Genomic DNA, 24867 nt, shown 5'->3' with positions numbered 1-24867 from the left:
GCAAGAAAGAAACGAGCAGGCGGGTCGTGCTGGTGTCAAACGTGCGAGCTCTGTCGCTGAACGTCGGCACTTGGTTTTTGGTCCTACCAGCGATCAGAACGGTGCCTGTTATCAACCAACGTGTGTTTGGATATCTTTTCCCACTTCAGTAACACTTCAACCGTAAGTAGTCAAAATATATTTGACATCGAACCCGTTTTGTTGGGGGATAAAGTAGTCATTCAGCTTGCGGCTGTTGTGGGCTCCGGTCTGTAGCAAGCTCGAACTCTCGACGGAGTGGCGTGTAGGGTCACCGGGACCTGTGTCGGTGTATCTGTTGTAGCTAGCTAACTTTGTAACAACTGTGTAATTGTTCTAGACAACTAAGGAAAATATACTGTTTTGTGAATTGGTACATTGTTGCTAATTTAATCAACTCGAATGGTAAATGTAAATAACGAACAAATAACTTTTTTGACTATCAAGCAAACTAGCCAAAGCAAATGATATACTCACTCGCTATACGTCGGTGTTTTCACCACCTGTGCTGTTTGGACGAGTATTTCTATAGGACCGACTAATCCATTTGTCACCTTTTTGACACTAGTAACTTCATATACATGTGAATATTTGTTTGCTCACAAAAGCAGCCATCAATAGACGGTGTTATAACATCACCTACTGGAGCAGGTGTCAGTACTTCCGCAGTGAATAGGCTGTTAAGAGGAGTGTTTAGGCTAGTAGCTAGTACTACTATGGCTAAATCATATCAACACTAAACTGTCACCAATTGCTTCATAACATATAACAATTTTAAATGAATCGTTATCAAAATTAGTACTAGAAATGGTTCAAATGAATGCATTGTGTTTGTGGCGTGTCTTGGGAAATGTATTTGAAATGTTTTACTTCTGGTTTTGCTGTTTTGACTGTGCTCTGCGCTCTTTCTGATGTCTAAGCAATACTCGAGTAAACAAATCATGGTCTAAAGTAAACAAACTAGTATGTTGCTTTATTGTCATGGTTTCACAGTTTCATTGCCATGTTCTCTGTGAAACTCCAACATGAGTGTCTGGGAACAAAGAGAAAAACACTGGGGCTTATTTCCTCATTGAGGTTTGTGTCCCTCTCATCTCTTCCTCATTGCTGTGTGTGTCTGTGTGTGCAAGCAAGCGAGTGTGAGTTTAGCGTAATGCTCTGCATATGGCTCGAAATGGCTCTTTTTGCTGGCAGAAATAGCAAATAGTTTGTGGGCATAGATGTGTGGTGCCAAAATGTTAAAAACATTTTTTGAATCTGATTGCATTTGTTATGTAAAGGTACAGAATGACAGATTTGAAATATTGGGCAATATGCTTACATGTAGCTTCTTCCAACCTACCTGCTTTTTCAAGTGTCACAAATGAGCAGGTTTTGGTGCTGGAGTGGACTCCAATGGCCATCTGAATAGAGCGAGAGATGGTGGTGTTCCCATGGGGTGAAGGTTAAAGTTCAGAGCTTTGTCACTTTAGAAAGACCCTCTGTCACATTTACTGCCACTCGGATGACTCCATGGCCTTGTTGTTTTCTCCTATTGAGTGCCCCGTGGGATGTGTGTATGATGCTTAGTTCATACACTGCAGAGATTTCTGGCCAAGTGGTTCTCACTTGGGGAATGTTATGTTTACGAGAGAAAATTACAGTGACCAGACGCATAAAAATACCTTTATCTTTAATGCAACCAAGTTTTTATGTTATTTCTGTTGGTGAAGAGGAAGCTGTGGTCAGAAAAATGTGTGAATTCACTGCACAGTTAGAATAGAGAACACCCTGTTTTCCAGTTCACAATCAGCACATAATGTAACTGTACTCCACTATGGACTCCCGTGGGCTTGATAAACGGAGTCAGAGAAAATGTGAAGACACTCATAGAATTTAGATATACAGTGTGTAACTGTTTACCCATCCTATGAGCTCAATAAATGGCCAGCAGTTGTCATTATTAAAAGGGGAGTACAGCAGCACTCCTCTCATATACAGCAGCCCTCCTCTCGTATACAGCACCATACAGTTTCAGTTGTCATTATTAAAAGGGGAGTACAGCAGCACTCCTCTCATATACAGCAGCCCTCCTCTCGTATACAGCACCATACAGTTTCAGTTGTCATTATTAAAAGGGGAGTACAGCACCATACAGTTTCAGTTGTCATTATTAAAAGGGGAGTACAGCACCATACAGTTTCAGTTGTCATTATTAAAAGGGGAGTACAGCACCATACAGTTTCAGTTGTCATTATTAAAAGGGGAGTACAGCACCATACAGTTTCAGTTGTCATTGCCGTGGATACAGAGAGGTGATTGGATGACTCTTGGTATTGGCTTATCTTCCATTAATATAATTTATGATGACCCTGGACTAGATGTTGGAGTCAATGTGATTTATGGGACACACACACACACATTTAGACTTTAAAATCAGTTTTTACTATGGAGAACTCAGCCTTGTGTTTGTTTGTAGGCATACTGTATGTGTTCTGTATGCAGGTTTGCCTAATAGATGGAAAGGGATCATTTTCCTCAGTCACTCTTGATGTGACTGAGATGTACAGTGGGGGAAAAAAGTATTTAGTCAGCCACCAATTGTGCAAGTTTTCCCACTTAAAAAGATGAGAGGCCTGTAATTTTCATCATAGGTATACTTCAACTATGACAGACAATGAGATGTTTTTTCTCCAGAAAATCACATTGTAGGATTTTTAATGAATTTGCAAATTATGGTGGAAAATAAAGTATTTGGTCAATAACAAAAGTTTATCTCAATACTTTGTTATATACAAATCAAATCAAATTGATTTATATAGCCCTTCGTACATCAGCTGATATCTTAAAGTGCTGTACAGAAACCCAGCCTAAAACCCCAAACAGCAAGCAATGCAGGTGTAGAAGCACGGTGGCTAGGAAAAACTCCCTAGAAAGGCCAAAACCTAGGAAGAAACCTAGAGAGGAACCAGGCTATGTGGGGTGGCCAGTCCTCTTCTGGCTGTGCCGGGTGGAGATTATAACAGAACATGGCCAAGATGTTCAAATGTTCATAAATGACCAGCATGGTCGAATAATAGTAAGGCAGAACAGTTGAAACTGGAGCAGCAGCATGGCCAGGTGGACTGGGGACAGCAAGGAGTCATCATATCAGGTAGTCCTGGGACATATACCCTTTGTTGGCAATGACAGAGGTCAAACCTTTTCTGTAAGTCTTCACAAGGTTTTCACACACTGTTGCTGGTATTTTGGCCCATTCCTCCATGCATATCTCCTCTAGAGCAGTGATGTTTTGGGGCTGTTGCTGGGCAACACGGACTTTCAACTCCCTCCAAAGATTTTCTATGGGGTTGAGATCTGGAGACTGGCTAGGCCACTCCAGGACCTTGAAATGCTTCTTACGAAGCCACTCCTTCGTTGCCCGGGTGGTGTGTTCGGGATCATTGTCATGCTGAAAGACCCAGCCACGTTTCATCTTCAATGCCCTTGCTGATGGAAGGAGGTTTTCACTCAAAATCTCACGATACATGGCCCCATTCATTCTTTCCTTTACACGGATCAGTCGTCCTGGTCCCTTTGCAGAAAAACAGCCCCAAAGCATGATGTTTCCACCCCCATGCTTCACAGTAGGTATGGTGTTCTTTGGATGCAACTCAGCATTCTTTCTCCTCCAAACACGACGAGTTGAGTTTTTACCCAAAAGTTCTATTTTGGTTTCATCTGACCATACGACATTCTCCCAATGAATCCAAATGCTCTCTAGCAAACTTCAGACGGGCCTGGACATGTACTGGCTTAAGCAGGGGGACACGTCTGGCACTGCAGGATTTGAGTCCCTGGCGGCGTAGTGTGTTACTGATGGTAGGCTTTGTTACTTTGGTCCCAGCTCTCTGCAGGTCATTCACTCGGTCCCCCCGTGTGGTTCTGGGATTTTTGCTCACCGTTCTTGTGATCATTTTGACCCCACGGGGTGAGATCTTGCGTGGAGCCCCAGATATAGCGAGATTATCAGTGGTCTTGTATGTCTTACATTTCCTAGTAATTACTCCCACAGTTGATTTCTTCAAACCAAGCTGCTTACCTATTGCAGATTCTGTGAAAGCCAGAAATCTTGCTTGTTTGTAGGTGACCAAATACTTATTTTCCACCATAATTTGCAAATAAATAAATTAAAAATCCTACAATGTGATTTTCTGGATTTTTTTCCCACTCATTTTGTCTGTCATAGTTGAAGTGTACCTATGATGAAAATTACAGGCCTCGTCTTTTTAAGTGGGAGAACTTGCACAATTGGTGGCTGACTAAATACTTTTTTGCCCCACTGTATGTGAGTCTCTCTCTTTTCTCTTTCTCAATTCAATTTCATTTTAAGGGCTTTATGGGCATGGGAAACATATGTTTACATTACCGAAGCAAGTGAAATAGATAATAAACAAAAGTGAAATTAACAGCAAACATTACACTTACAAACGTTCCAAAAGAATAAAGACATTTCAAATGTCTTATAATTTGCAAATAGTTCAATTACAAAAGGGATAGTAAATAAACATAAATATGGGTTGAATTTACAATGGTGTTTGTTCTTCACTGGTTGCCCTTTTCTTGTGGGAACAGGTCACAAATCTTGCTGTTGTGACGGCACGCTGGTATTTCATCCAAAAGATATGGGATTTTATCAAAATTGGGTCTGTGCAATTGGAGGGAAATATGTGTCTCTAATATGCTCATACATTTGTCAGGAGGTTAGAAAGTGCAGCTCAATTTCCATCTCATTTTGTGGGCAGTGTGCACATAGCCTGTCTTCTCTTGAGAGCCATGTCTGTCTACGGCGGCCTTTCTCAATTCTCTCTTCCTTCTGTCTCTCAATTCAATTCAAAGGGCTTTATTGGCATGGGACATTTTTTTTACATTGCCAAAACAGATGGAATATAGACAATAAACAAAAGGGAAATAAACCATCAGTAAACATTACACTCACAAAAGTTTTCAAAGAATATATACATTTCAAATGTTATATTATTTTCTATGTACAGTGTGCAAATAGTTGAAGTATAAATGGGAAAATAAATAAACAGATAAATATAGGTGTAGGATATGCACGATATATTGGTGAACATATCGGAATCGGACAATATTAGCTAAAAATGCCAACATCGGTATCGACCGATGTCTAGTTTAACGGCGATGTTAAAAACAGATGTCAAAGCTGCTGTGCATACCTATATAATGTAGGTACGTGACGTAATAACGGCACTTCAAATATTGCGCTACACGTGTAACACAGCATTCCTCACCTAGCCCACAATGTCTGCTGTGTGGATCGAGCAGTCAACACGTCCAGCAGTCATTTGAAAGAGTAAGACATTTCAGCGAGACAACTCAAAGGCAAAATCCATTAACACCAAGATAATGGAATTCATTGCCCTTGACAATCAACCATTGTCTGTCGTGGGTGATGTTGGCTTTCACCGACTGGTCGAGCACCGGTACACACTACCAAGTGCGCTATTTTTCAGATGTTGCCCTGCCGGAGTTACACATTAATAGCATCACTGCTATTAGCTTCACAACATACATACTATGTAATGCCGTTTGGGTCTTTGCGTGTCCTAAAAGATACAGTAACACTGTCAAAACTGTACATAAAATTCTGCAAACAAGCAAACCCTGGACACGAACGATGTGTTTACAATACCACGTAGGTAATAAAGCATCCTTTGTTCGACCGCAACTTCTGGGGTAGTTAGCTTTAATTTAGTATCTAGCTAGCACCAATACAACCAGCCTGAAAACAATGACCAGTAGAAACTGCAGTCATTTTCATTATTCTTAGCAATGATATAGGAATCATTGTGAGTAAGTATTAGCTAGGTTGCCACTTGTTGTTCTCCTATTGAAATTGAACTTCAGTTCAAGAAAATAAATAGCTACTTAACCCTGTTGCCCAAAGCTAATGTTATAAGCAGCCAGCTAGCTTCATCTGGCTACTGAGGCTCGACCGAAGAGGGTTATGTGTTGTGACGCTAGCCACAATAAGAATTAGGCACAATAGTGGAATTTGCAGTTTTCCATCAAAATAAAAGTGTCATTGACAGTGATGCAAATTAATACAAATAGTAGAATTATTCCATACTTTTATTTTGAAGGCTAACTGCAAAGTCCACAATTGTGGCCAATCCTTATTGTGGTTAGCTTCACATAGATAGTCCCGACCACCATTAATCAAATAAGAACTGTCTTATAAATGAGGGTTATTTTAGATGATGACACCTAGCTAACTGTAGCTACTGGAACAGATGATGTTATTTGACGCGTCTAATAGTGTTATTTGACGTATCTTTTTTGACACACAAAGACCCAGCCGGCGTTCCATAGAAGTCCTGGTTGAGAATGAAGCGACTGAACAACGAAACAGCACAGCAAGTAAGTGGGTTTGGAAAGAAATAGGTTTTGATGATGTTTTACTGGTAATAGGGACATACGTAAATGCCAACAAAACAACTTTTTGGTCAGTGTGTGTATATAACTTTTTTTTAACTAGGCAAGCCCGTTAAGAACAAATTCTTATTTACAATGACGGCCCGGACAACGCTGGGCCAATTGTGCGCCGTCCTATGGGACTCCCAATCATGGCCGGATGTGATACAGCCTGGATTCGAACCAGGGACTGTAGTGACGCCGCTTGCACTGAGATGCTGTGCATTAGACCGCTGCGTCTATGTGTGTGTGTTAAATATTTACTTGTACTAGAATGCTAGATATTGGTTATCGGTATCGGTTTTTTTGTCAAGGAAAATATCGGTATCGGCCAAAAATGTCATCAGTGCATCACTAATATGTTGTATTTACAATGTTGTCTGTGCTCCACTTGCTGCCCTTTTCTCATGACAACGGCCCACAAATTTAGCTGCTGTGCTTGCAGATCTGTGGCAATTATCTCTAATGTGGTCATACATTGGATATACTTCTGTCTCGCTCGCTCGCTCTCTCTCCCTTCTGTCATTCTCTCTACTCTCTCCTACCTTCACTCTCTTTCTCTCTCTTCTCCTTCTCCCTACTCTCTCACCCATCTCTCTCTCTCTGCGTCTCTCTCCCTCTTTCTCTGCATCTCTTTCTCTCTCCCTAGTATCTCTCTCCCTACTATTTCTCTCTCTCCTTTCTCTCTCTCCCTCTTCTCTCAATCTCCCCCCCTCTCTTCTCTTTCTCCCTTTTCCTTCCCTCTCTCTCTGCATCTCTCACACTTGCTCCGTGTCTTCTCCTTCCTACTGATTGGATCTATTCCTGCATTCCATGCAGAGGTGATAGGAAATGTGAACGGTGGGAGTGAATGAGCTTTCCCCTCTGTCAGTGTCCAGGCCATGGCAGTTAAGGTCTGTCTGCTTCTTCTTTCTCTCCTGAGGTTGGTCAGCAGAAACTGTCTGAAACTGAAAAGCATCGTAGCCATTGTTCTCTGGCCAGTCGGGAAGATCAGACGTTATATTTTTTGTTGTATTTTTTTTGCATGACACAAACATTTTTTCTTCTCTTGTGTATGGATGCAGTCAGATGGAGAAGAGTGAAGTGAAGGCTGGAGAATAGGTGTGTCTGTTTGTGAGGTTAAGAGAGAGAGCATCACTGAGTCAGCAGGTTTTAGCCAGGTTGGCCCTTTTTATTGCTAAGAGCAGGAAGATTCTAAACAGCTCTTTTAAGAGCTGAAGGCCAGGTCAGTATCCTCCCTGAGGCTGTGTGTGTGCGCTTGTGTGTCAGGGTTTCCGTTAGGAAAATGTGGCGCCAGACATTTGACCAGCAGCATTTTAATTTACAGGACCCCGTTAACCGGTAATTGCCCCCCCCCCCCCCCAAAGAATCCAATAAGTAAAAAGAACAACAACAAAAAAGTCATATTGTGAAATAATGCATTTTAGTCTTTTCTTTGATGGAAATACCAGTCGATGTAAATGTATTTGACTGGTCATGCTTATTGGTCTATAGGTTCATTTGCATAATTCAGTGTTCCGAGTTCCCATCAAACGACAACTGAAAACAGGCTTCATCAGCACGTCACACACCACTTTGCAATGAACTGGAGGCCATATTCATTTTGAAAACATAAACGTAATTGTTTTAAACCTAAACTTTTTAATACATAAATACATAAAGTAGCCTATTATATCTCCTCTCCTAAATTTCTAACTGATATTTTCATCTCTGTCACATGAAACAGCTCACATGTGCAGTGCCCTTTAGACAACAGTGTTTTCCCGCAAATTGCATTACGGAACGAACATTTGCGCGTAGCCTACTGCCTTGTGCGCATTGCTGCGCTTATAATGTGACGATATCATAGTTTAGCTCTTTCTTCTTTAATGTTTTTTTTCTCTTACACCGCACACGTGAGCTGGTTCATGTGACAGATGAAAATACCAATTTGAAATTTTGAAAGATGGGAGATCTAAAGATGCAACATGGGTTGCTAATATGACTAGGATTGTCGACAACTAGCATGGGTTGCTAATATGACTAGGATTGTCGACAACTAGCATGGGTTGCTAAAGTGGACAGTGATTCCATGTCAATGTATATAAGGCAGCTGCCTCTAAGGTGCAGGGTTGAGTAACTGTGTGGTAGCTGGCTAGTCATGGCTATTTAACAGTCTGATGGCCTTGAGATAGAAGCGTTTTTTCAGTCTCTAGGTGTGCCCCCGGTGATGCATTGGGCAGACTGCACCACCCTCTGGAGAGCCCTGCGGTTGCCGGGGGTGCAGTTGCCATACCAGACAGTGATACAGCCCGTCAGGATGCTCTCATTTGTGCATCTGTAAAAGTTTGTGAGGGTCTTACATGCTGACCAAAACGGACACGTCGCGTGCGCAAGTGTTGCAAAATACATTTAGTTGTTGTTCAATTATTGCACCCACACTGCTGGCGCGCGCCAACGAGCATCTGCGTTGCCAAGGGCTAAAATAGAAGTCATTCCTATTTCTGACACAGATCACGCTGCAAGTCCTGCCTCTCCCATCTCCTCATTGGTTTATAGAAGCAGGTACCCACGTGCCATCTCCTCATTGGTTATACCTACGTGGGTGATAGAAAGACTTAACTGTTTTGCCGGTCGCCGTGGTAATACTATGAAAGTTTAGATGCCAATCACCATATAAGTTCAAAGATGAAAAAGCCTGGAAGGAGGAGAGATGACTAGAAACGATTCGGTTGACCGTTTTATGTGTGGATTAATTGTCGGAGTAGAGGACCTTGTGCATTTCAGGTAAAATAACAACTCAATGTTTATATCCCAGGACAAATTAGCTCGCAACAGCAAGCTAGCTAAATATGACAAATTAGCAAGCATGTGCAAGCTAGCTAGCTACATTGCCATACATGCTTAATGCTTTTCAACCTGCTCCCGAATTAATGTAGTTGGTTCAGAGTTTGTTTTGATATTTTAACCTGCGTGTCGTGTTTGGTGTGGGGGGACAAAATACATTTGTGCACGATGGAGCACGTGCGCAGACTGTTTTGGTTCCGTGTTAGGGACAGAGCCAAATTTCTTCAGCCTCCTGAGGTTGAAGAGGTGCTGTTGCGCCTTCTTCACCACACTGTATGTGTGGGTGGACCATTTCAGATTGTCAGTGATGTGTACACTGAGGAACTAATCTTTCGCCTTCTCCACTGCAGTCCCGTCTGTGGATAGGGGTATGCTCCCTCTGCTGTTTCCTGAAGTCCACCATCATCTCATTCATTTTGTTGACATTGAGGGAGAGGTTATTTTCCGGGCACCAGGGCCCTTGCCTCCTCTCTGTAGGCTGTCTTGTTGGTCATCAAGCCTACTACTGTTGTGTCGTCTGCAAACTTGATGATTGAGTTGGAGGCGTGCGTGGCCACGCAGTCATGGAGCACAGGAGGGGGCTGAGCACACATCCTTGTGGGGCCCCTGTGTTGAGGATCAGCAAAGTGGAGGTGATTCCTACCTTCACCATCTGGGAGCAGACCTGGGGGCAGTATACATCAACCATATACTGGTATCAATGAATGGGCAAAACAGTTTTATTGTAAAGGGTCGATGTGCAGGAGGTGGGACGGAGTCAGGCGCAGGACACAGAGGATGAGTAATAACGGACTTTTACTCAAGACGACGACAAAATAAATTCCACGCAGGGAAAACAATCCAGCTCACAAAATAGTATTGACTGCTAAACACAGAACAAACACGCACAAAACCATGTGGGAACCAGAGGGTTAAATAGGGAATAAATAATAATGTAATGGAAACCAGGTGTGTACAGTAAAGACAAAACAAATAGACAATGAAACGGCGGCTAGAAAACCGGTGACGTCGAACGCCGCCCGAACAAGGAGAGGCACCAACTTCGGCGGAAGTTGTGACATTTATTTTGAAATGGGATCTTTTTCTTCTCCCGGACAATTTTATTTATCGTCTTTTCCATCAAAAGTCTGCAATTACTGGGTAAAAGAAACCCTGGTGTGTGTTTGTGCGCACGTGCCTGAAGAATCTCCGACGTGAATTCTGCTTTCTGCACATTTTCATATTCTGTTTATTGGACAGTTGGTAGCCAGCAGGGTTTGGGCCAATTCTAGGGTATTTTACTAAACCTCCAGTGGTCCAGCCAACTGGATTTAGAGAAATATTAAATTCATGTGTGCTGTTGGGATCTGCGTAAATCAATAAAACCCTTTACATTAATAAGTAGGTAAGGACATGGTAACAGACATCAGCTGATAGCCTTCACCTATCTCTGTAGCACTAACACACATTTGCATACTGTGTGTGTGTGTGTGTTTTTGCCCATGCATGCCTATGTCTGTGTGAGGCCAGTGGAAACAAAGCTTCTGTTCTGTGATGCTGTAAATGGGTTGTATAATAGTGGGAGAAGCTGACAGTAGTGAGCAGAGTGCTGAGCAGAGCCACGCAGTAAGGCAGCGGAAACGGAGTTGCCAGTAGTATACCACCCTGCCAGCAGTCTACCACCCTGCCAGCAGTCTACCACCCTGCCAGCAGTCTACCACCCTGCCAGCAGTCTACCACCCTGCCAGCAGTCTACCACCCTGCCAGCAGTATACCACCATGCCAGCAGCATACCACCCTGCCAGCAGTATACCACCCTGCCAACAGCATACCACCCTGCCAGCAGTATACCACCCTGCCAACAGCATACCACCCTGCCAACAGCATACCACCCTGCCAGCAGTATACCACCCTGCCAACAGTATACCACCCTGCCAACAGCATACCACCCTGCCAACAGAATACCACCCTGCCAGCAGCATACCACCCTGCCAGCAGTATACCACCCTGCCAACAGCATACCACCCTGCCAACAGCATACCACCCTGCTAGCAGTATACCACCCTGCCAACAGCATACCACCCTGCCAGCAGTATACCACCCTGCCAACAGCATACCACCCTGCCAACAGCATACCACCCTGCCAGCAGTATACCACCCTGCCAGCAGTATACCACCCTGCCAACAGTATACCACCCTGCCAGTAGTATACCACCCTGCCAACAGCATACCACCCTGCCAGCAGTATACCACCCTGCCAACAGCATACCACCCTGCCAGCAGTATACCACCCTGCCAACAGCATACCACCCTGTCAACAGCATACCACCCTGCCAGCAGTATACCACCCTGCCAGCAGTATACCACCCTGCCAACAGCATACCACCCCTGCCAACAGCATACCACCCTGCCAGCAGCATACCACCCTGCCAACAGCATACCACCCTGCCAGCAGTATACCACCCTGCCAACAGCATACCACCCTGCCAGCAGTATACCACCCTGCCAACAGCATAACACCCTGCCAACAGCATAACACCCTGCCAACAGTATACCACCCTGCCAACAGCATACCACCCTGCCAGCAGCATACCACCCTGCCAGCAGCATACCACCCTGCCAGCAGCATACCACCCTGCCAACAGCATACCACCCTGCCAGCAGTATACCACCCTGCCAGCAGTATACCACCCTGCCAGCAGTATACCACCCTGCCAGCAGTATACCACCCTGCCAGCAGCATACCACCCTGCCAGCAGTATACCACCCTGCCAACAGCATACCACCCTGCCAACAGCATACCACCCTGCCAGCAGTATACCACCCTGCCAGTAGCATACCACCCTGCCAACAGCATACCACCCTGCCAACAGCATACCACCCTGCCAGTAGTATACCACCCTGCCAGCAGTATACCACCCTGCCAACAGTATATACTGGATGAGAGGCCAGATGCTGCTGGAAGTTGTGTTGGAGGGCCAGTAGGAGGCACTCTTTCCTTTGGTCTAATTTTTTTCTCCCAATTCCCCAGGGCAGTGAATGGGGACATTGCCCTGGGTAGGGTGCTGTCTTTCAGATGGGATGTTAAACGGGTGTCCTGACTCTCTGTGGTCACTAAAAGATCCCATGGCACTTATCATAAGAGTAGGGTTGTTAACCCTGGTGTCCTGACTCTCTGTGGTCACTAAATATCCCATGGTACTTATCATAAGAGTAGGGTTGTTAACCCCGGTGTCCTGGCTAAATTCCCATTCTGGCCATCAAACCATCACGGTCACCTAATCATCCCCAACTTCCAATTGACTCATTCATCCCCCTGTAACTGTTCCCCAGGTCGTTGCTGTAAATGAGAACGTGTTCTCAGTCAACTTACCTGGTTAAATAAACAAAAAATATATACACATGTTCTTCCCAAATGGCTCCCGATATAGTGCACTACTTTGGACATGGACCTGGGCAAGTGTAGTGCACTATGTGTCGGATAGGTTGCCATTTGGGACAGAGATATGCTACAGCAGTCAGAAACTGGAGCTTAACCAGGCAGAGTGAGGCATGGATAGGAATGGCCATGTAAGGCATCCTGTACAAGGTAGAGTGGAGAAGATGGGAGGTCATAACACACGTACACGCACACACACATGCAAACGCACACACGCACACACACACACATATGGGAGATAAAGGGGAAAACAAAGCAAACACTGCTATCTGTCTCTAGCTTACTAAACTTGACCAATTAAAAGTGTTGTCCTTGAATGGAAGTTAATAAAGTGTTTTAGCAAAGTCACCGAGTGACTTAATTTGTAGCATTATTAGTATGACTCGGATGTAAACCAATTTCTGCACGAAATTTGAAAGAAGTAGGCTTTTTGTGCGTATGGAAAATTACTGGGATCTTTTATTTCAGCTCATGAAACATGGGAGCAACACTTTACATGTTGCATTTATTTTTTTGTTCAGTATAGTATAAATCAGAGTAGTTGAACATGCTAAGTAGATGCAAAGTATCAAAAAAGTAGTAAGTAGTTGAAATGTTGCTAATATGCTGAAGTTGTCCACGATGAGATTCGAATTCGCAACCTTTGGGTTGGTAGACATAACATATCATAGTAATTTGAGGGTTCCGTATTTACATTTACTATGTTATGTCTAGTCTGAGACCAGGCTGGGATGATAAACACCTGCAGTGCATTTCGAAAGTATTCAGACCTCTTCACTTTTTCCACATTTTGATACATTACAGCCTTATTCTATAATGTATTAAATCGTTTTTTCCCCTCCTGAATCTACACACAATACCCCATAATCATAAGGCAAAAACAGGTATATATATATATATATAAAATGTGTATGTATATATAAAATGCAATATTACATTTACATAAGTATTCAGACCCTTTACGAAGTACTTTGTTGAAGCACCTTTGGCAGCTTTTACAGCATCTAGTCTTCTTGGGTATGACGCTACACTGAGCCTGAGCCTCATCCTCCATCATTGAAATAGTGTGACAGTGAAACCCATAGCTGGTCCTCCGTGGATCACTGGCTGGTGTCATCTATTCTTTCAGTGCCACTTCCACCTTTTACCATGGATGAAGTGTGGAGCTTCACTTGCTTTCAGGTCACACTGGCCATTCCTCCTCTCTCTCCCTCTCTGTCTCTCCCTCTCTCTCTCTCTGTCTCTGCCTCTGTTGTTGCTATCTTAGTCCCTCGCTATCTCTTTTTATCTTATTTCAACCAAATAAAGCATGTTAGATAATGTACCAGTACCTTTCAGGCTAACATGCAAGAGGAAAATAACTCTTAAACACATATTCTAGTTCTAGTTCTCCTTTTGTTAGAGAAAGGATTCAAAATATGTAAGCTATTAACCTGTGCTGAAAATATTTCTAAATGTAAACGATGAAATCGCTACCTGACTATCCATTTTGATGTGAGTGTTGTTTAATGAAGTACGTTAGCCCCGTTGACCATTATAAAATATGAATTGGTGTTTTTTTTATGTTAAACGGTAGCATATCATAATCACTGCAGTAGATAATCGGTTAGATGCTGTGGTGTTTTAGTGCTCTATCTGATTACACTAGCTTTATTTAATAAAGAGCTGCATCTGTTTGGCCCGCTCGGATATGGTTATGGTTGATTTAGAAGAGAGATGGGAGAGATATAAGGGGGGTTCGTTTTGATTGACTGAATATTAGCCACCCCCTAAGAGAATGAACCAATTAGAGCATGAGTTTCTGATTGCAGCTCGTTCAGCGGTTGAACTATTACAGCTGTATGGTCAGGACTAGGAGACAGATGTCTGTATGGCCGGGACTAGGAGACAGACGTCTGTATGGCCGGGACTAGGAGACAGACGTCTGTATGGCCGGGACTAGGAGACAGACGTCTGTATGGCCGGGACTAGGAGACAGACGTCTGTATGGCCGGGACTAGGAGACAGACGTCTGGCCGGGAGGAGACAGACGTCTGTATGGCGGGACTAGGAGACAGACGTCTGTATGGCCGGGACTAGGAGACAGACGTCTGTATGGCCGGGACTAGGAGACAGACGTCTGTATGGCCGGGACTAGGAGAGCTCTATTAAAAGAGCATTGTGAATATTACCAAAGACAGGCTGGTTTGTTCCATGTTCTCTGTAGGTACACTGTATCAATGATCACACAGTGTAGCTAGGGGAAGAACGCTGGGCGTAGCTAGGGGAAGAACGCTGGGCGTTGCTAGGGGAAGAACGCTGGGCGTAGCTAGGGGAAGGACGCTGGGCGTAGCTAGGGGAAGGACGCTGGGCGTAGCTAGGGGAAGGACGCTGGGCGTAGCTAGGGGAAGGACGCTGGGCGTAGCTAGGGGAAGGACGCGGGGCGTAGCTAGGGGAAGGACGCGGGGCGTAGCTAGGGGAAGGACGCGGGGCGTAGCTAGGGGAAGTATGTGTAGTTAATCCTTTCTCACGCCGCTTTTTTGAAAGATATGTTAGCCATGGAGAACTGCAAAAGTGTTGCTACTGCTCTCAACAACATTGCTGCCCTGAATTAAGCAGGTGCTATTGACAAAGATCAGTATGCACATGGTCAGCGTGAACTAGAGTAACTTGACACAACGGGACAAACAAGCTGTAGCTACAAACAAAACGAAAAATGACACAGGACATCTTATTTAGTTAAAATGGTTCCAGTCTGCCGTGAAGCATTCATCCATGTATATGGGTAAGAGTCTAGCTACATTTTCAGATATTCTACATTTCTAATTTTGTCAGTCGTTTTCATTGCAAGTTAAAGCATACTGTTAGCTAGCTAGTGAACGTTAGCTTGCTGGCTCTCTAGCTAACGTTACGTGTATGATCTGTGTAGTAATATTATTAGAATCTCAGAAGTCCATTATCCATTGATAGTTATAGCCTAATGTTAGCTAGCTATCTAACATTGAACCTAGTTGGTTAGCTTTAGCCACCTGCAGATTCATACTACAGCATTTCATGCATGGTGACTAGCTATGTCAATCTGTTTATATTGCTAGTACTGTATGGGTTGGTATTATGGTTCATTGTTTAGCTAGTAGCTAGCTACATGTCTAAACAAAAGACTCCACTTCGTCAGATGATTACATGACCCATCAAGTTAGCCAGGTGTGTCTGGGAGTGATTAAAGTCATCTATTGTACAAGACAATAAAGAGCCCTCCACTTCGCTAGATGTGGCTGGAGGGTGGTTATATCATTTCTTTCACATAACCCATCAATTTAGACAAGTGTGTCTGATTATAACATATTTATTATGGACACTTTTTATTTTTGATATTGCTACTATGCAAATATGCACGGAACTAATTCATTGTACCTGTGCATGTGACAAATAAACTTACATTTGATATGATATAGTGTGTGTTTACCAGAGATGGTCATGTGAAGAACAACATGACCTGCACCAAATCAGATTAGCATATAGGCCAAGGACGAGAGAAAGTGTATTTTTACCTGGACTTTTCCTGATTGTAGGCTACTACTTTCACCAATTTTAGTTTGGAAAGTTTGTTGTTTACTTCACTACCTTACTCATTATGTTTAGCACATGGCATCACATGTGAATCCTTAAAGAGATGGTCAAGGCTAAGGCTTAAGAGGATGTGAACGATGCTGAGTGGGTGTAGACAAAGAAGAGCTCTCCAGTAAGTGTGCCAAAACATTCAAGGGCCATTTTCTGAAAAGTTTATTAACTTTCAAAGCAGAATTACTTTCCAATTGTTCCTCAACTGCAGTGTATAATTGACCCCTTTAGATCTGAGACACTACTTTTATTCAGTGTAAAAAAAAAAACACAATTTCAAATTGTGCTACATAAGACTGAATCGAGGTGGTCGGTCACATATCGTAACATTTTGGCTGTACCTGCACCAAAACTCTTCATAGCTTGTTCTCCATCTACGTTTTAAGTAGGGAGCCAATTTGTTTCAGCACTTTTTTATTTATTTCCATGACTGATCAAAACTCGTTTTGTCATGGCTCTCTCTTGTCCCTCTGCAGCAGACATGTATAGTGAGAAATATATGTTTGAAACATCGCAATAAAATCACAGCATCGAAACGTACTGCATATTGTATTGGCACTCCGATATTGTGATAATATTGTATTCTGAGGTCCCTGGTAATTCCCGGCCCTAAGCTTTACATTCTGCCAACCCAGAGGCTTTTGCACCCCTATCAGAACCTGACACTTGTTGTTCTGAACATGTTGATGTGTATGTCAAAGGCAAATAGGATAGACAGGGTTCTAGTCTAGCCAGAACCTCTGGGCTCAACAGCAGCTGGCAAGTCAGTCACATTTCTCTAGAGATCTCAGGTGGAGAAACAGCCTAGCTGTCAGTGTCGCTCCAGTAGACACGTGACTGACAGGCAGCATCCCTCACGCTTACCCTGAGAAGACGAGTACCAGCCGACCGGCCGCCGCTCGGCTCTCTCTGCCTACTTAACGTCTCGTCAGGGAATTATTTCATGTTTTCTCCGTCTCGTTGTAAGATTATTTGTCTTTTTTTGTGTGTCAACTGTAAGCTACTGTATAAACAGACTGAAGCAGGCAGCTCTTTTGTCTGGGCTGTAAATTGAACTGTGTCTGTGCATATGTGCGCGTACGTGTGCGTGTACACGCGAGACAATTAGGATCTATTCAAATCGTTTTGCAAAGTGTGGAAGTAATGAAGGCAGATGGACATATGGAGTCGTCTCTCTCTTGCCTTGCGTGCTGCATCACCACCAATGTCTATCAAATGAGAGCTGTGTGAATTTAGTATTATAGTCTTGCCTCCATGTCTAACATCCCCAAGTCCACAGGTGAACAGGGTAAATATGGTCACGTGTGGCAGAGCATTTAGGTCTGGTTAATGACCTGTGTTACCGCACAATGTATTTGGCTATTTGGCCTGGTGTCACTATACAGAACACAAATATAAATGCAACATTTAAATTGTTGCCCCCCCGAAATAAAAGATCCCAGTAATGTTCCATACGCACAAAAAGCTTTGTTTGTGCACAAATTTAGTTTACATCCCTGTTAGTGAGCATTTCTCCTTTACCAAGATAATCCATCTACGTGACAGGTGTGGCATATCAAGAAGCTGATTAAACAGCATGCTCATTACACAGGTGCACCTTGTGCTGGGGACAGTAAATGGCTCCTCTAAAATGTGCAGTTTTGCCACACAACACAATGCCACAGATGTCTAAAAGTTTTGTGTGTCCAAATTGGCATGCTGACTGCAGGAATGTCCAACAGAGCTGTTGCCAGAGAACTGAATGTTAATTTCTCTACCATAAGCCGACCTCCAACGTCGTTTTAGAGAATTTGGTAGTACGTCCAACTGGCCCAACAACCGCAGACCATGTGAGTCCAGGACCCCCACATCCGACTTCTTCACCTGTGGGATAATTTAAGAAGGGGGGGGGGTTCTTCGATGAACTGTAACTCAGTAAAATCTTTGAAATTGTTATATATATATTTTTTTGTTTTGTTCAGTATACATGTTTTGGCTTTGAAATGTGATTCAGATAGTGAAAAAATAAGCCCTCCTGGTACACAAACACACACACACACACATTTGTTTTACTATCCTTGTGGGGACCAAACAATTGATTTCCATTCAAAATCGTATTTTCCCTAACCCCTAACCCCATTCCTTCCAGGGGCCATTCCTCACAGCACAGCAGCACTATAAGCCCTTAAGGCTGGTGTGTAATTGGAAGTATCCCAGGCTCTTCTGAGGAAACCTCCAGCTGCATATCCATCCCTCATTTCTCACTTCCATAAATCCTCAGGATTTGACCCTGTGCCAGCCAACAGAGCACCCTCCCTCCCTCTTTCCCCCTGGAGCAAGTATAGACCAATTTATACATTGAGAACGAAATGCAGGATCATCAAATTTCCGTCGCTAATTGTAGTTCTTTTGTTGTGTATTTTGTAAGGTTGGAATTAGGCTTAATGCCATGACGGGGGGGGGGTCAGGGGAGGTGTGTACGGCCAACAAGATGAGTAACGAACAGCTAAATCACTAGCCTATGTCAATCTACTATCCCCCATAGTTAAAAAGTTGATTGGTCAGCTTGTTGAGAAAAGAAAGTCTATTCCAAACAGACTCTGTGACAGTTGTGAGACGATATATCCCAAATTCATGCCAAGTTGGCCTAGGCTACATAAACAAATCTTGAAAAATGAATGAGTCTGATGCAACGGATCAGAACATTTTATCTTAAAATGTTGATAAAGTATTATTTCTTCACCTTATAAGCGCAGCAATGTGCACAAGGCAGTAGGCTACGTGTGAACATTAGTTCCGTAATGCAATTCGATGGAAAACACTGTAGTCAAAAACGCACCGTACATGTGAGCTGTTTCATGTGACAGAGTTGAAAATATCCCTTAGAAATGTATAAAGATGGGAGATCTAATATGCAACAACTAGCATGGGTTGCTAATATGACTAGGATTATGCCTTTAGCTACTGGGCAAGAAAATGGATAATTGCCTCCATGGATATGGTCAGATTTTGGCTTAGGCTCCATTGAAGGAAGGTAAGAAAAACATGCAGTAAAACGTTTTGGTTTCAAACAATGAAGTATGTTTTCAAAATGCATACTGCTTCCAGCTCAAAGTGGTGTGTGACATGCTGGTGGTTTGCTTGTTCACCCACAGATTAAGCGTAAAAGGACCAACTGAATTACTTTCATGGAAGACTGGCTTAAATTGTGAGGATGTATTTTCATCATGAGCCGAATGTATTGTTTTTCTACCCAAAGTTGCAAAGGAATTGTTGTGATTTATATAAGAAACACAAGAGACCAGCAAAATGGATAAAAGAGTGTGGCGGTATAGCAGGAACAGCGGCATCTAGTGGTCAAAAACAGGTACTTTCGTACTACTTCATGGTGAATAATGCAAGTGATGTCATTACTAATTTCTCTGAACCGGGGAAACAAAACATTACCAGATTCACAGTGAATGCATTACATAGTATGGAAACGCAATACTCCAAGCCGCAGCTTCTTACTGTTTGTCATAGGGAACTGATATTATATACTGGTTGGATTGGTGTGGGGGGTCTGTGTGTGTCTTTTGAAACTTTTTGGGGATTGGTAGGAATATGTTTGGTCCAAATCGAATGTTTGGTACTATATTTAGTAGTAGAATGGCCTTACTGAAGAGCTCAGTGACTTTCAACGTGGCACCGTCATAGGATCACCAAGTGCTGAAGAGCGTTGTGTGTTAAAATCGTCTGTCTTTGGTTTTAACACTCACTACCAAGTTCCAAACTGCCCCTGGAAGCAACGTCAGCACAAGAACTGTTTGTCAGGAGCTTCATGAAATGGTTTTCCATGGCCGAGCAGCCACACACAAGCCTAAGATCACCATGCTCAATGCCATGCGTTGGCTGTTGTGGTGTAAAGCTCACTGCCATTGGACTCTGGCGCAGTGGAAACGCGCTCTCTGGAATGATGAATCACGCTTCACCATCTGGCAGTCCGACGAATGAATCTGGGATTGGCGGATGCCAGGACAACGCTACCCGCCTGAATGCATAGTGCCAACTGTAAAGTTTGGTGAAGGAGGAATAATGGTCTGTGGTTGTTTTTCATGGTTCGGTCTTGGCCCCTTAGTTCAAGTGAAGGGAAATCTTAACACTACAGCATACAATTATATTCTAGACAATTCTGTGCTTCGACCTTAGTGGTAGCAGTTTGGGGAAGGCCCTTTCCTGTTTCCATGACAATGCCCCTGTGCACAAGGCAAGGTCCATGCAGAAATGGTTTGTTGAGATCGGTGTGGAAGAACTTGACTGGCCTGCACAGAGCCCTGACCTCAATCCCATTGAACACCTTTGGGGGTGGATTGGAACGCCGACTGTGAGCCAGGCCTAATCGCCCAACATCAGTATCCGACCTCACTAATGCGCTTGTGTCTGAAGTGTCTGAAGTCCCTGCAGCAATGTTCTGACATCTAGTGGAAAGCCTTCCTAGAAGAGTGGAGGCTGTTATAGCAGCAAAGAGCGATCAACTCCATATTAATGCCCATTATTTTGGAATGAAATGTTCGAGGAGCAGGTGTCCGTATGGCCATGTAGTGTATCTGTTTCCTTGGCTCTGGCTTCACCCACCTTAATACAGCCGATCAGAGTTGAATTGGCAAAGCCTGCTTCTGTGTCTCCTGTGGCACCGGTATTATATCATGCACTTAGTCTCCAGGGGATTGTAGTCCTATCTAGACTACTGGAAAACAGGGATGTTATCATGAAGGAGACATTTAACTCTCATCATTTAGATGTTCTCTTGTCAGTTCTACTTACCATAGGAAAACAACTGCAACATTTACCTGTCTCCCGTTCCTCATGTAGAGTTTATTTTATTATCTCTATCTGAAATGGAACTTGTTTTTTAATATAGAGTAGGGTCATCTCAGAACAAAAACTGAATTAACCCTCCATTCCAAGGTGTCTCAGAGTAGGAGTGCTGGTGTAGAATCAGTTTAGATCATAATGATTACGATTATATGGACAGAGGGGACCTGATCGTAGATCAACACTGCTACACTGAGATGCCTTATGGGGCCAGGTTCTGCAGGCCAGGTTCTGCGGGCCAGGTTCTGCAGGCCAGGTTCTGCAGGCCAGGTTCTGCAGGCCAGGTTCTGCAGGCCAGGTTCTGCGAATAGAGCTGCCTGATTAGGGCAATGTTGTGATTATCTGTTAGTCTCCATTCTCAGCAAGGAGTTTGCAAAGCTGTCAAGCCCCACATACAAATTCCATCTAGACACCGTTGCTCTAGAGCACACTAAAAACTATACGTACCTCGGCCTAAACATCAGCGCCACAGCTAATTTCCACATAGCTGTGAACAATCTGAGAGACGAGATTGTCTGCATGACATTTTTTGATTTGATAGGGAAGTTGAGATTGGCATGGGGAAGATATGTTTACATTGATAGGGAAGCTGAGATTGGCATGGGAAAGATATGTTTACATTGATAGGGAATCTGAGATTGGCATGGGAAAGATATGTTTACATTGATAGGGAAGCTGAGATTGGCAGGGGAAACATGTTTACATTGATAGGGAAGCTGAGATTGGCATGGGAAAACATGTTTACATTGATAGGGAAGCTGAGATTGGCATGGAACATATGTTTACATTGATAGGGAAGCTGAGATTGGCAGGGGAAACATGTTTACATTGATAGGGAAGCTGAGATTGGCATGGGAAACATGTTTACATTGATAGGGAAGCTGAGATTGGCATGGGAAACATGTTTACATTGATAGGGAAGCTGAGATTGGCATGGGAAAACATGTTTACATTGATAGGGAAGCTGAGATTGGCATGGGGAACATATGTTTACATTGATAGGGAAGCTGAGATTGGCATGGGGAACATATGTTTACATTGATAGGGAAGCTGAGATTGGCATGGGGAACATATGTTTACATTGATAGGGAAGCTGAGATTGGCATGGGGAACATATGTTTACATTGATAGGGAAGCTGAGATTGGCATGGGGAAGATATGTTTACATTGATAGGGAAGCTGAGATTGGCATGGGGAACATGTTTACATTGATAGGGAAGCTGAGATTGGCATGGGGAACATGTTTACATTGATGGGGAAGCTGAGATTGGCATGGGGAACATGTTTACATTGATAGGGAAGCTGAGATTGGCATGGGGAACATATGTTAATGTTGCCAAAGCAAGTGGAATGGATAATAAACAAAAGTGAAATGAACAATAAAAATGAACAGTAAACATTACACTCAACGAAAGTTTCAGTAGAATAAAGACATTTCAGATGTCGTCATATTTTGGCTATGTACAGTGTTGTAAGGATGTGCAAATAGTTAAATTAAAGTACAAAAGGGAAAATAAATAAACAAAAATATGGGTTGTATTTACAATGGTGTTTTTTCTTTACTGGTTGCCCTTGTGGCAACAGGTCAGAAATATATCTGCTGTGATGGCACACTGGTATTTTCTCTCTCTCTCTCTTGGTGTCTCTTACCTCTCGCTCTCTCTGGGTTGAATTTCTCCAGGACCAGATGGTCAGGTTATGCCGTAGTCAGCTCCTACTATGTCTGACCTCCAGAACCCTGCCTGCTGCCTATTTAAGACTACCATGACATCTGAACCTGACCTGAGCAGGTTAGTCCAGATGGTAAATAAATAAATTAAACCAAGTAGAGGGGAAAAAATTATAGTAAGTTAGACTATCCACCAAAATGCATCCGTTTTAATATTAAGCTATTTAAGATACATTTTTTAAAACAAACATGTATTTTCTCTTGTCTTAGGGTAAGTCACAATTGGATACACATTAGATGATTTAAACAGAACAGTAAATGTTTGAGTCTGACTGGTTCAGTAATGTAAGGGGTCTCGTTAGCTTTCTGAAATCTTCATTGTCAAAACACTGACATCCACAAAATTAGCATTTTAAACAATTTCATCTGTGTTTTTATATTGAAAGGCAACAATGTTTTTTTGCTTCAGTAAAGTGATAATGTGCTTGCAACTCTAGTTTTTAATCACACAAAATAAATTAATGCTTTGTTAATGCAAAAACATTCGCCATAAAATATATTTGTTTTCTTCAGATGACAACGGAAGTGCAGTGCTAATTGGCTAGCAGCCATACATCAGTAAATTGGCTTACAATGAAAGCGCAAGGAATTTTTTACCATAAAAATAATGTAACCAGCTACATGTCCTAATGTTTTGCTTGAAGTTAATATTGCATTTTAACTTGCTAAAACCACAAGAGAAAAGTAACCTCTTCCTGTCGGCCACCAGTCAGAGTGCTGTCTGCTGATCGAATGCCCGGTCATGAAAAAACCCCAACTGATATTAAATTTACATCAGTATTCAGACCCTTTTACTCAGTACTTTGTTGAAGCACCTTTGGCAGCGCTTACAACATCAAGTCTTCTTGGGTATGACGCTACAAGCATGTCAGACCTGTATTTGTTGAGTTTCTCCTATTCTTCTCTGCAGATCCTCTCAAGCTCTGTCAGGTTGGATTAGGATCGTCTCTGCACAGCCATTTTCAGGTGTCTCCAGACATTCAATCGGGTTCAAGTCCGGGCTCTGGCTGGGCCACTGAAGGACATTCAGAGGCTTGTCCTGAAGCACCTCCTGCGTTGTCTTGGCTGTGTGCTTAGGGTTGTTGTCCTGCTGGAAGGTGAACCATCGCCCCAGTCTGAGGTCCTGAGTATTCTGGAGTAGGTTTTCATCAAGGATCTCTCTGTACTTTGCCCCGTTCATCTTTCTCTCGATCCTGGCTTGTCTCCCAGTCCCTGCCACTGAAAAACACCCCCACAGCATGATGCTGCCACCACCATGCTTCACCGTAGGGATGGTGCCAGGTGCCCTGGCATTCAGGCTAAAGTGTTCAATCTTGGTTTCATCAGACCAGGTGACATTTATTTGGACATATCCATAACAATGAGATAATGAGGCGCGATTTCACCTGGCATAGAAAATGTGCTCTCTCGTCAGGACACTGTTGTTCAGAGGAGCTAGCCAACAACACCGCTAACACAATCACTTCAAACTGAAGCTGGAAAGGAAAGACTGCAAATTAGCTATGTTTCGTTTTACCTTCATTATATATATATTTTGTATATATCAATAAAAATTATGCTGAATCATGATTTTGACTAGCTGAGAAACGCTGCCTGTCTGCCTGCCTGCCTGCCTGCCTGTCTCTCTGTCTCGTCTCGATTTAAGTATGACAAGTAAAAGTACCAATAATAAAACATTCTTTATATTAAGCAAACCAGACGCCACATTCCAAACCAGACGCCACAATTTTCTAGATTTTTTTTAACCTCATAGTCCACCAATACCGTATGCGGGTTTGTGACTAGGGCTCAAGCTCATTAGCATAACGCACAATGCGAAAAAATATTTCTAAAAATATTTAACCTCCACACATTAACAAGAAAAATAGCTCAAATGAAAGATAAACAAGTTGTTTATCTACCCAGCAAGTCAGATTTCTAAAATGTTTTACGGCGAAAACATAGCACATATTTATGTCCAACCACCACCGCAGACATACCTCATTAG

The 24867-nt window shown here is 43.0% G+C and overlaps 1 protein-coding gene across 7 annotated transcripts in view; it reads left to right on the top strand.

Moving 5' to 3' along the window:
* Nucleotides 1-24867, top strand: part of LOC115120192 (spermatid perinuclear RNA-binding protein-like) — a 186320-nt gene that overhangs the window by 962 nt on the left and 160491 nt on the right. For 2 of the 7 annotated variants that reach the window (XM_065007565.1, XM_065007563.1), the window contains exon 1: nucleotides 11-162. The exons of 1 other annotated variant lie outside the window; for it this stretch is intronic. The gene's annotated coding sequence lies outside the window, so the exon portion shown is untranslated. Of the gene's footprint in view, nucleotides 1-7; nucleotides 163-24867 lie in introns of those variants that run through there. 4 more of the 7 variants (XM_065007568.1, XM_065007566.1, XM_065007569.1 and 1 more) reach the window with 3 other exon arrangements.

The sequence above is a fragment of the Oncorhynchus nerka genome, linkage group LG22 (assembly GCF_034236695.1).
Source record: "Oncorhynchus nerka isolate Pitt River linkage group LG22, Oner_Uvic_2.0, whole genome shotgun sequence".
In the NCBI taxonomy this organism is placed as follows: Eukaryota; Metazoa; Chordata; class Actinopteri; order Salmoniformes; family Salmonidae; genus Oncorhynchus; species Oncorhynchus nerka.
The sequence above is the reverse complement of the archived record's forward strand: the minus strand, read 5'-3'. Positions and strand labels throughout refer to the sequence as shown.